The sequence below is a fragment of the Entelurus aequoreus genome, linkage group LG05 (assembly GCF_033978785.1).
Source record: "Entelurus aequoreus isolate RoL-2023_Sb linkage group LG05, RoL_Eaeq_v1.1, whole genome shotgun sequence".
Taxonomy (NCBI): Eukaryota; Metazoa; Chordata; class Actinopteri; order Syngnathiformes; family Syngnathidae; genus Entelurus; species Entelurus aequoreus.
Genome location: NC_084735.1, coordinates 2,776,066 through 2,787,783, shown reverse-complemented (window position 1 = coordinate 2,787,783; position 11,718 = coordinate 2,776,066). Strand labels below are relative to the sequence as shown.

Sequence of the window (11,718 nt, the reverse complement as noted above, 5' to 3'; positions counted from 1 at the left end):
GGGGAATTGTGTGTAGAATTTTGAGGACCAAAAAGGAATGTCATTTTTTTGTACATTTTTTTTTCAGTTTGCAAATATTTATACACAAAAAAAACAATCACATTGTCATAAATATTTCTACAAAAAAAAAACAATCACATTGTCATCTTCGGGAATTGTGTGTAGAATTTTGAGGACCAAAAAGGAATGCATTCCCTTTTTTGGAGAACGGCTGTGACATCACACCATGTGAATACTTTGATGGGACGTGAATGGAGTTTTTAAAGATGTGCTTCCTGGCTCCTGTGTCCCCTCAGAGGACATCCTGGACGAGGTGTCGGGCCTGACGCTGGACGACAGTCTGGACCGAGGACCCCCGCCGAGCCCCGGAGATCAGCACGGAGACTTTGCCGGGGCGGGACCCAAGGTAGGAGTCCGTCTGCTGATTGACGTACTGTCAACACCAGTGTGTGTGTGTGTGTGTGTGTGTGTGTGACGAGCGCGTTTGTGATCATGTCGACACGCCGTATCCGAGCAGGACACGCTTGTCACATCCCATCGCCATGGCGACGGGCGACGACCTGTCACCTTCCTGTCATTAGAGGGGGCTGCAGGACGGTCAGACGACGAACTTGTCTTTTCCCCGTCTTGCAGTGCATTGTGGGTACGACGGACTCCCCCTTACCTGGTTTTACCCGCCAGACGAGGCGATTATTAATGTAATTACTCCTGTCTGTCATTTAGTGCGGGGAGGTTCATTATTTCCCACGGGGGGGGTCTGATCACTTGGGATAAGAGCAATCATGGAGGTGATTGCAGCTCTTCCCGCAGGAGAAGTCACTTCAAAAGAAATGCTTGGAATTTATCACGCTCTACTTTTTCAGCCTGGAGGCGTTTCAGATGAAAAGGTGGATTTGATTGACAGTTGCCTTCTTATCTCTTGGCTTTGCCTTCTTTGGGCATCTCACTTCTCTCTTTTCTCCTTCCCTCCCTTGCTTCCTGTGTGCGGTAGTTGCACGGTGCGTCCACTAGAGGGAGCGCTGTCACTAGTATTTACTTTAAAGGCGAACCTTGAAGTAAATGGGCTGTACAAAAGACTGTCTCTGTGACGCTTGTTTTCTTTTTGTGTCATTGGGTTGCTTGAGCGTGGTTCACTTTTACGACACCGGAGGGGGGCGTTGAACGCATCATTTCATTTCATTTCATTTTCATGTTTATTTCAAATATGTAGACAAAACAAAAACAACAAATTTTGAAAAAAAACAACAAAAAAGCCATTCAAGAATGAATAACAAAAACAATAATAGTAATAATAATAATAGTAATAATAAAAAGCAAAAGAAACAAGAAATGAAAATAAACATTTAATGTAAACATATCCGAAAAGGAGTAAGAAGAAGTAAAAACTTATGTACTCCCACCCCTCTTATTACTTACTGTATGTTTAATAATAATAATAATAATAATAGTATATAAAAATGTTATGTCATATAAATACATTTACTCATTACATCAGCAAGCTCTGGAAGTTACGGTGGACTTCGATGTCTAACAGCCATGAGCCCATTGGCGTTGTTAGGCCTATTTTAGGGGGGCTCAAGCCCCCCTAAAATGTTCTTAAGACCCCCTAAATCATTTGGTGTTAAAAAAAAAAGTAAAAATTTTTTTTTTTTTTTTTTTTTTACAAATACATGCTGACATATTTATTATAAAGTGGCCCGAATATGAGTTTAAGTAAATAATTATATAACCTGTCATTATTCACTCAGTTTCCCCTCACTTCATAGCGTAAGGTAGAGAGCCCCTTTAGTGCGTCGCTATCCAATCCATTCCACTAGTTCATATAGAAAATGCCCACATCACTCAAAATCCAGTCCGCATTTTCTCTGCCACCTTGCTTGCGGTCCTGCAGGTGTACGAAGCACATCAGCACACAGCACTGCAGAACAAGAACCTTGTGTCTGCAATTGTAAATAAATTAGTTTTTCAGTTTTGTGTTTCTTGTAGAATCTATATAAAGTAATATACATTAGCCTATTGTTAAAATAATGAAAACAACATCATTAAATATATTTGTTTTATTGTATTGTTACTTTAATAGCTGTTGTATTATTATAGGATGGCTTGTTAAACATTTCATAGGATTTTCAGAGGGAGGAAAAACCAAGACATTTAGTATAAAATGTAAAATTAATAAATACATAAAAAGAAAAATTAGTCTGGCTAAGCCCCCCCTGTCCTTAAAAGCTAGTGACGCCCCTGCATGAGCCTACAATAAAACTGACCAAAATGAGTTGCAATACAGTTTAAAGCACTCAACGAGTGATATCAAAGTGTCTATAAAGTAACTCACTTTGTATTGACGCACACTGCCAATTCAACCGTTGACATCGAAGACCACCGTAGCTTTCAGAGCTTGCTGATGTAATGATGCGTTCGATGCCCCCCTCCCGTGTCGTAAAAGTGAACTACACTCAAGCGACCCAATGACAACAAAAAGGAAACAAGCGTTATACAGAGACAGTCTTTTGTACACACTTTACTTTTAAATCTTGCCCATCATTCACAGCAGGGCCGGCCCGTGGCATAGGCCGTATAGGCAAATGCTAAGGGCGCCGTCCATCAGGGGGCGCCACGCCAGTGCCACAAATGTTGGAGGGAAAAAAAAAAAGTTGGTACTATTATTTCTAAATACAAAAAAATAATCCCATGTCAATTAAAATGTAAAGCCTATTTAATAGAAATATTATTTGTTACAACATTACGCCCCCTCCCCCCGCACGGTGCGCCCCCTCCCTTCCCGTATCATGACTCTTACCACATCAAAAAATCAACACAAGATGTCAAAACGGCCAACGGTGCCCAGAGAAGAAAAAAGAGAAAAGAAGAGGAGAAACGAGAAAAAGACAGAGGTAGCAGGTAGGTAACGTTAGCCTACATGAAATTATTTGTCCGTTACAGAATGTGATTGTAATCTGGCTTTAGCATTAAGCTAATGTTACATGATTCGGCAATCAATAAATAGCTAGTTCTGTTTTAACGTCGGGTTAATATTGTGGAGGGGGCTAAATTGTTATGGAAAATAATAATGTAACGTTAGGTAATTACAGTACTCCCTGGTGTACAGTCATTTGTAAGTCATTCTAGTTAATGCAATATTAAAAAGCACAAATGGAGAACGCTGTAGGATCCCCTTTTTTTGTAATATAGTTGTTAAAGTCATACTGGTTTGATATCTTGTTTTGTGCAGTGCCTTATTTGTATTGTATTTTTAATTTATTTTATGCAACTTGTTGACACGTTTTATTTTGTGTTTATGTATGTTTATGTTAATTTTAAATTTTTTGCATTAATTTATTCCTATTTTTTTTAATCTTGTTAACTATTCTGATTGTTAATTTGCTTTCTTTAAGTAAAAAAAAAAGGTCAAAGACAAAGCTATTCGGTTTCTTGTGAGTATATACACTTCACTGCCGATGTGGGGGAGGGGGGCGCCACCTAAAATCTTGCCTAGGGCGCCAGCTCATGTGAGCACGTGTTTTTCTGCATTCTGACGCGTAAAATATGGCAAGTGCGAGGCGGCTAACAATGCCAGCTAATAGGAGTGCTTTATTGTGGTTCCAAAGAAGACATACAAAGTAGAAACTTAATTAAAGGTGCGAGCGGCGTTGAACGGGCCCTCATGTCAGAAGATTGCTTATGTGAAGCAGGGGTGTCCTGACTTTTTGACTTGGGGGGCCGCAGTGGGCTGAAAAAATGTGTGTGTGCAATATTAATATAATGGCTATATAGTTAATATAATTGGATATTAATAGTATATGAAAGTTCGACTCCTACCTTGTGACGACTCCCTTAAAGTTGTGTAATCAATCAGAAATATCAATCAGCAAAAATGTGCCAAACATGGATAAGTGTTGGGGGAGTTTAGCATTTTTCCCGTCATGCTTTGGAATGGATTGAAATGGGCGCATTTTAGAATTTTTTTAAAAATTTTTTATGGTGCATGGACATTTTTAATAATATCCACAAAGTTCAGTGAGCAGGTTGCGTGTGAACATGTCTGTTAACATCAAAACGTCCGAGAAGATGGCAGCAAGTGTAATGAAGTTATGACAGTTCAACAGACAAACTGCCTGTAACTCCCACTAGGAAGGTCGTAGAGACATGAAACAAAAACCTCTATGTAGGTCTGCCTTAGACCTACATTTCATTATTTAACATCCTCGGGCAAAAACCAACAGGAAGTTGGCAATTTCCCCTTCAAGACAAAAAATGACTGAAAACACTCATTTTTGCCTCTTTGAGCTGTAATTTGACCCCCTTAAAATACTTCAAAACTCACCAAACTTTTTACACACATCAGGACGGGTGGAAATTACGATCTAATAAAAAAAACGAACCCCAAAACTCAAAATTGCGCTCGAGCGCAATTTTTGAATAAAACAGAGACAAAACTGCTCCTCTGAGGAAAACACAGACAAAACTGCTTGTAACTTCCGGTAGGAACGTCTTAGAGACATGAAACAAAAACCTCTATGTAGGTTTTACTTAGACCTACATTTCATAGATTGACATCCTTCAGCAAAAATCAACAGGAAGTTTGATATCCCCCCTTCAAAACTAAATGTTTGTAAAAAGCGGTCACCAAACATCAAACATTATCTCCTCTGAGCGTGTTTGTCGTTTCGGCTTCAAACTACTACAGGAGAGAGATTGAACCCTTCTGATTGAAGGATACTCAAAGAGTTTGGATAAGTGCTACGGTTTTGATTTTACGAGCCTTCAAAGAAAAGAACCACTGTGCCGCAGCACCTAGGGAAAAAACACAGACACAACTTCCTCTAACTCCCAGTACGAATATCGTAGAGACATGAAACAAAAACCTATGTAGGTCTGACTTAGAGCTAGATTTCATACACTGACATCCTTCAGCAAAAATCAACAGGAAGTTGGCAATCACCCCTTCAAAACAAAAGTTTCATAAAAACACTAATTTTTGCCTCTTTGAGCTGTAATTTGACCCCCTTAAAATACTTCAAAACTCACCAAACTTTTTACACACATCAGGACTGGCAGAAATTGCGATCTAATAAAAAACCGAACCCCAAAACTCAAAATTGCGCTGTAGCGCCCCCTAGGAATTAAACACAGACAAAACTGCTCCTCGGAGGAAAACACAGACAAAAATGCTTGTAACTTCCGGTAGGAACGTCTTAGAGACATGAAACAAATACCTCTATGTAGGTCTCACTTAGACCTACATTTCATAGATTGACATCCTTCAGCAACTAGCACCTGCCAAATATGCGGGCCCGACCAACGCTGCTTGCAGCTTTAATTTATTTTATCTTTCAAACATGTTTTCAAACTGTTTTACACAGTTTATGTATTTTATCATGATTTGGATGATTATGTAACACTAGTGTTACATAATGTAATATCTTTATAGTCGATGTTTCTCTGGTTTATCCGTTATACAGTGCTCAATACCGGAGTGCAGCAGAATATACTTTAGGTCAGGAAAAATCACAGAGGCTATTTCATCCCTACAAGCCTGTTTTGCAGGTTTCCCTGACTCTTCAGGGGATTTTATTCTATTTATTTGCCATCCATTTTCTACCGTTTGTCCCTTACAGGGTTGGGGGGGGGGGGGATCATAACTCTCTCTCTCTGTCTCTGCCCCTCCCTCACCAATGCTGCTGTTTGTTTTGTTTTTAACCCCTTCTTAACCCTGAACGTACATTGAAAATACACGCAACCCTAACTCAAAATGCCGGACATTTGAGGCATTTAAGAAGCTCCGCAAAAGAGGACATGTCCGGTGAAAAGAGGACGTGTGGTCAGTCTATCCTAGCCCGTTAGCTGCTAGCATGCCGTGTGTTGTGCCTCGGTGTGCATTGTTTACACAACGTGAGTTACGCTACTTAATATGTCCGTGTGGAAACTCGTTCGGTACACCTCCGAACCGAACCGGAGCCCCCGTACCGGAGCGGTTCAATACAAATACACGTACCGTTACACCCCTACCATATACTGTTCCAGGAACTACAGTTTCTATGGAGGACCAAATTGGCCAAAATGCAATAGATAAATATATTTAAATAATTATTTAAATGTGTCATTAATGTCTCTAACGTATTGCTGTGTATTGTTTTGTTGGATTTATAATTTTTTTAAAAATATATTTAAAAAAAATTAATAATTTTTAAATAAAAAAATAAAAAAATCGATTTTTTTAAAAATGAGAATCGATTCTGAATTGCACAACGGGAGAATCGCAATTCGAATTCGAATCGATTTTTTTTCCCCACACCCCTAATATATTGTGAATAAATTACATGTAACTATTTAACGATGTAATTATCTGACGATTTAGTTAATCATTTAATAATTTCAATAAATATTTCACATGTTAATTTTCTCGTGATTTATTTTTTTACGAATTTAATGAATGATTTACTAAATTATTTAATTCAAACGTGTGTTTGTTTTATCCGCCACACTCGGACATCAACGTCAGAGGGAGGATTATAACACTCCTTTGCTTATTATAAACAATTAGATTGTGAAACACACACACACACACACACACACACACACACACACACACACACACACACACACACACACACACACACACACACACACACACACACACTCTTGTATTTGTTACCTTCTTGAGACCTGAGAAAAGTGCCTACCTCTTTAGGACCAGCCTTTGATTTGTATTGACAACATTAAATGTATATATACATACTATGCAAATATAAAAAAAAAGGTAAGCTTTTAGTTATTTTTGGGGGGGAATTTGTTGTTTGTAATTTGGTTTTAATTTTCATTATTTACTTCAAGTTATTGCAGTATGTCTCTCTCTCTCTCTCTCTCTCTCTCTCTCTCTCTCTCTCTCTCTCTCTCTCTCTCTCTCTCTCTCTCTCTCTCTCTATATATATATATATATATATATATATATATATATATATATATATATATATATATATATATATATATATATATATTTATTTAATTGTTTTTATTCATTTTAGCCAAAGGGAGCATATTTCAATTTTTTTACATACACTTATTATATATATGTTGGCCAGAGGGGGCGCAGTTAACATTTTTACAAACACTTGTTATTTCATATGTTGACCAGAAGCAGTCGATTTTGAAAAATCCCTTCTTTTTGGGACCGCCCTAACTTTTTATAGATGTCACCACCAGGGGGTGCAAATGAGACATTGTCTATTAGATGCAATGTTATTGGGACCGTGATGTATGTCATCACTTGTTCACACCTCCTCATATGGAAGATACTTTTCCTTGTTGATGTCTCAAGAAGGGTAGGGATACAAGAACACACACACCCAAATCGAGGGAAATATCTCCACCCCCTCCATCTAGACACACCCTCCCCAACAATAAACTACCTCATCTTGAACTCTTGCACCTTTTTATTGCACACTTTGTATACATAGTGGATCTAACATAATAGTGAGAGTCCAGTCCATAGTGGATCTAACATAATAGTGTGAGAGTCCAGTCCATAGTGGATCTAACATAATAGTGAGAGTCCAGTCCATAGTGGATCTAACATAATAGTGTGAGAGTCCAGTCCATAGTGGATCTAACATAATAGTGTGAGAGTCCAGTCCATAGTGGATCTAACATAATAGTGTGAGAGTCCAGTCCATAGTGGATCTAACATAATATTGTGAGAGTCCAGTCCATAGTGGATCTAACATCATAGTGTGAGAGTCCAGTCCATAGTGGATCTAACATAATATTGTGAGAGTCCAGTCCATAGTGGATCTAACATAATAGTGTGAGTCCAGTCCATAGTGGATCTAACATAATAGTGAGATTCCAGTCCATAGTGGATCTAACATAATAGTGAGAGTCCAGTCCATAGTGGATCTAACATAATAGTGTGAGAGTCCAGTCCATAGTGGATCTAACATAATAGTGAGAGTCCAGTCCATAGTGGATCTAACATAATAGTGTGAGAGTCCAGTCCATAGTGGATCTAACATAATATTGTGAGAGTCCAGTCCATAGTGGATCTAACATAATATTGTGAGAGTCCAGTCCATAGTGGATCTAACATAATAGTGTGAGTCCAGTCCATAGTGGATCTAACATAATAGTGAGAGTCCAGTCCATAGTGGATCTAACATAATAGTGTGAGAGTCCAGTCCATAGTGGATCTAACATAATAGTGTGAGAGTCCAGTCCATAGTGGATCTAACATAATAGTGTGAGAGTCCAGTCCATAGTGGATCTAACATAATATTGTGAGAGTCCAGTCCATAGTGGATCTAACATCATAGTGTGAGAGTCCAGTCCATAGTGGATCTAACATAATATTGTGAGAGTCCAGTCCATAGTGGATCTAACATAATAGTGTGAGTCCAGTCCATAGTGGATCTAACATAATAGTGAGATTCCAGTCCATAGTGGATCTAACATAATAGTGAGAGTCCAGTCCATAGTGGATCTAACATAATAGTGTGAGAGTCCAGTCCATAGTGGATCTAACATAATAGTGAGAGTCCAGTCCATAGTGGATCTAACATAATAGTGTGAGAGTCCAGTCCATAGTGGATCTAACATAATAGTGTGAGAGTCCAGTCCATAGTGGATCTAACATAATAGTGAGAGTCCAGTCCATAGTGGATCTAACATAATAGTGAGAGTCCAGTCCATAGTGGATCTAACATAATAGTGAGAGTCCAGTCCATAGTGGATCTAACATAATAGTGTGAGTCCAGTCCATAGTGGATCTAACATAATAGTGAGAGTCCAGTCCATAGTGGATCTAACATAATAGTGTGAGAGTCCAGTCCATAGTGGATCTAACATAATAGTGTGAGAGTCCAGTCCATAGTGGATCTAACATAATAGTGTGAGTCCAGTCCATAGTGGATCTAACATAATAGTGTGAGTCCAGTCCATATTGGATCTAACATAATAGTGAGAGTCCAGTCCATAGTGGATCTAACATAATAGTGTGAGAGTCCATTCTAGAGTGGATCTAACATAATAGTGAGAGAGTCCAGTCCATAGTGGATCTAAAATAATAGTGAGAGTCCAGTCCATAGTGGATCTAACATAATAGTGTGAGTCCAGTCCATAGTGGATCTAACATAATAGTGTGAGAGTCCAGTCCAGAGTGGATCTAACATAATAGTGAGAGAGTCCAGTCCATAGTGGATCTAAAATAATAGTGAGAGTCCAGTCCATAGTGGATCTAACATAATAGTGTGAGAGTCCAGTCCATAGTGGATCTAACATAATAGTGTGAGAGTCCAGTCCATAGTGGATCTAACATAATAGTGAGAGTCCAGTCCATAGTGGATCTAACATAATAGTGAGAGTCCAGTCCATAGTGGATCTAACATAATAGTGTGACAGTCCAGTCCATAGTGGATCTAACATAATAGTGGGAGAGTCCAGTCCATAGTGGATCTAACATAATAGTGGGAGAGTCCAGTCCATAGTGGATCTAACATAATAGTGGGAGAGTCCAGTCCATAGTGGATCTAACATAATAGTGTGAGAGTCCAGTCCATAGTGGATCTAACATAATAGTGAGAGTCCAGTCCATAGTGGATCTAACATAATAGTGAGAGTCCAGTCCATAGTGGATTTAACATAATAGTGTGAGAGTCCAGTCCATAGTGGATCTAACATAATAGTGAGAGTCCAGTCCATAGTGGATCTAACATAATAGTGTGAGAGTCCAGTCCATAGTGGATCTAACATAATAGTGAGAGTCCAGTCCATAGTGGATCTAACATAATAGTGAGAGTCCAGTCCATAGTGGATCTAACATAATAGTGATTGTCCAGTCCATAGTGGATCTAACATAATAGTGTGAGTCCAGTCCATAGTGGATCTAACATAATAGTGAGAGTCCAGTCCATAGTGGATCTAACATAATAGTGTGAGAGTCCAGTCCATAGTGGATCTAACATAATAGTGTGAGAGTCCAGTCCATAGTGGATCTAACATAATAGTGAGAGTCCAGTCCATAGTGGATCTAACATAATAGTGAGAGTCCAGTCCATAGTGGATCTAACATAATAGTGAGAGTCCAGTCCATAGTGGATCTAACATAATAGTGAGAGTCCAGTCCATAGTGGATTTAACATAATAGTGTGAGAGTCCAGTCCATAGTGGATCTAACATAATAGTGAGAGTCCAGTCCATAGTGGATCTAACATAATAGTGTGAGTCCAGTCCATAGTGGATCTAACATAATAGTGTGAGTCCAGTCCATATTGGATCTAACATAATAGTGAGAGTCCAGTCCATAGTGGATCTAACATAATAGTGTGAGAGTCCAGTCCAGAGTGGATCTAACATAATAGTGAGAGAGTCCAGTCCATAGTGGATCTAAAATAATAGTGAGAGTCCAGTCCATAGTGGATCTAACATAATAGTGTGAGTCCAGTCCATAGTGGATCTAACATAATAGTGTGAGAGTCCAGTCCATAGTGGATCTAACATAATAGTGAGAGTCCAGTCCATAGTGGATCTAACATAATAGTGAGAGTCCAGTCCATAGTGGATCTAACATAATAGTGTGACAGTCCAGTCCATAGTGGATCTAACATAATAGTGGGAGAGTCCAGTCCATAGTGGATCTAACATAATAGTGGGAGAGTCCAGTCCATAGTGGATCTAACATAATAGTGTGAGAGTCCAGTCCATAGTGGATCTAACATAATAGTGTGAGAGTCCAGTCCATAGTGGATCTAACATAATAGTGAGAGTCCAGTCCATAGTGGATCTAACATAATAGTGAGAGTCCAGTCCATAGTGGATCTAACATAATAGTGTGAGAGTCCAGTCCATAGTGGATCTAACATAATAGTGAGAGTCCAGTCCATAGTGGATCTAACATAATAGTGTGAGAGTCCAGTCCATAGTGGATCTAACATAATAGTGAGAGTCCAGTCCATAGTGGATCTAACATAATAGTGAGAGTCCAGTCCATAGTGGATCTAACATAATAGTGAGAGTCCAGTCCATAGTGGATCTAACATAATAGTGTGAGTCCAGTCCATAGTGGATCTAACATAATAGTGAGAGTCCAGTCCATAGTGGATCTAACATAATAGTGTGAGAGTCCAGTCCATAGTGGATCTAACATAATAGTGTGAGAGTCCAGTCCATAGTGGATCTAACATAATAGTCTGAGTCCAGTCCATAGTGGATCTAACATAATAGTGTGAGTCCAGTCCATATTGGATCTAACATAATAGTGAGAGTCCAGTCCATAGTGGATCTAACATAATAGTGTGAGAGTCCAGTCCAGAGTGGATCTAACATAATAGTGAGAGAGTCCAGTCCATAGTGGATCTAAAATAATAGTGAGAGTCCAGTCCATAGTGGATCTAACATAATAGTGTGAGTCCAGTCCATAGTGGATCTAACATAATAGTGTGAGAGTCCAGTCCAGAGTGGATCTAACATAATAGTGAGAGAGTCCAGTCCATAGTGGATCTAAAATAATAGTGAGAGTCCAGTCCATAGTGGATCTAACATAATAGTGTGAGTCCAGTCCATAGTGGATCTAACATAATAGTGTGAGAGTCCAGTCCATAGTGGATCTAACATAATAGTGAGAGTCCAGTCCATAGTGGATCTAACATAATAGTGAGAGTCCAGTCCATAGTGGATCTAACATAATAGTGTGACAGTCCAGTCCATAGTGGATCTAACATAATAGTGGGA

The 11,718-nt window shown here is 39.0% G+C and overlaps 1 protein-coding gene across 1 annotated transcript in view; it reads left to right on the top strand.

The window, feature by feature from the left end:
- The first annotated feature begins 300 nt into the window (after positions 1–300).
- The window catches only part of LOC133650024 (rho guanine nucleotide exchange factor TIAM1-like), a 49,151-nt gene continuing 37,733 nt past the window's right edge, over positions 301–11,718 (top strand). Inside the window, exon 1 of the mRNA XM_062046771.1 lies at positions 301–406. The gene's annotated coding sequence lies outside the window, so the exon portion shown is untranslated. The remainder of the gene's footprint in view (positions 407–11,718) is intronic.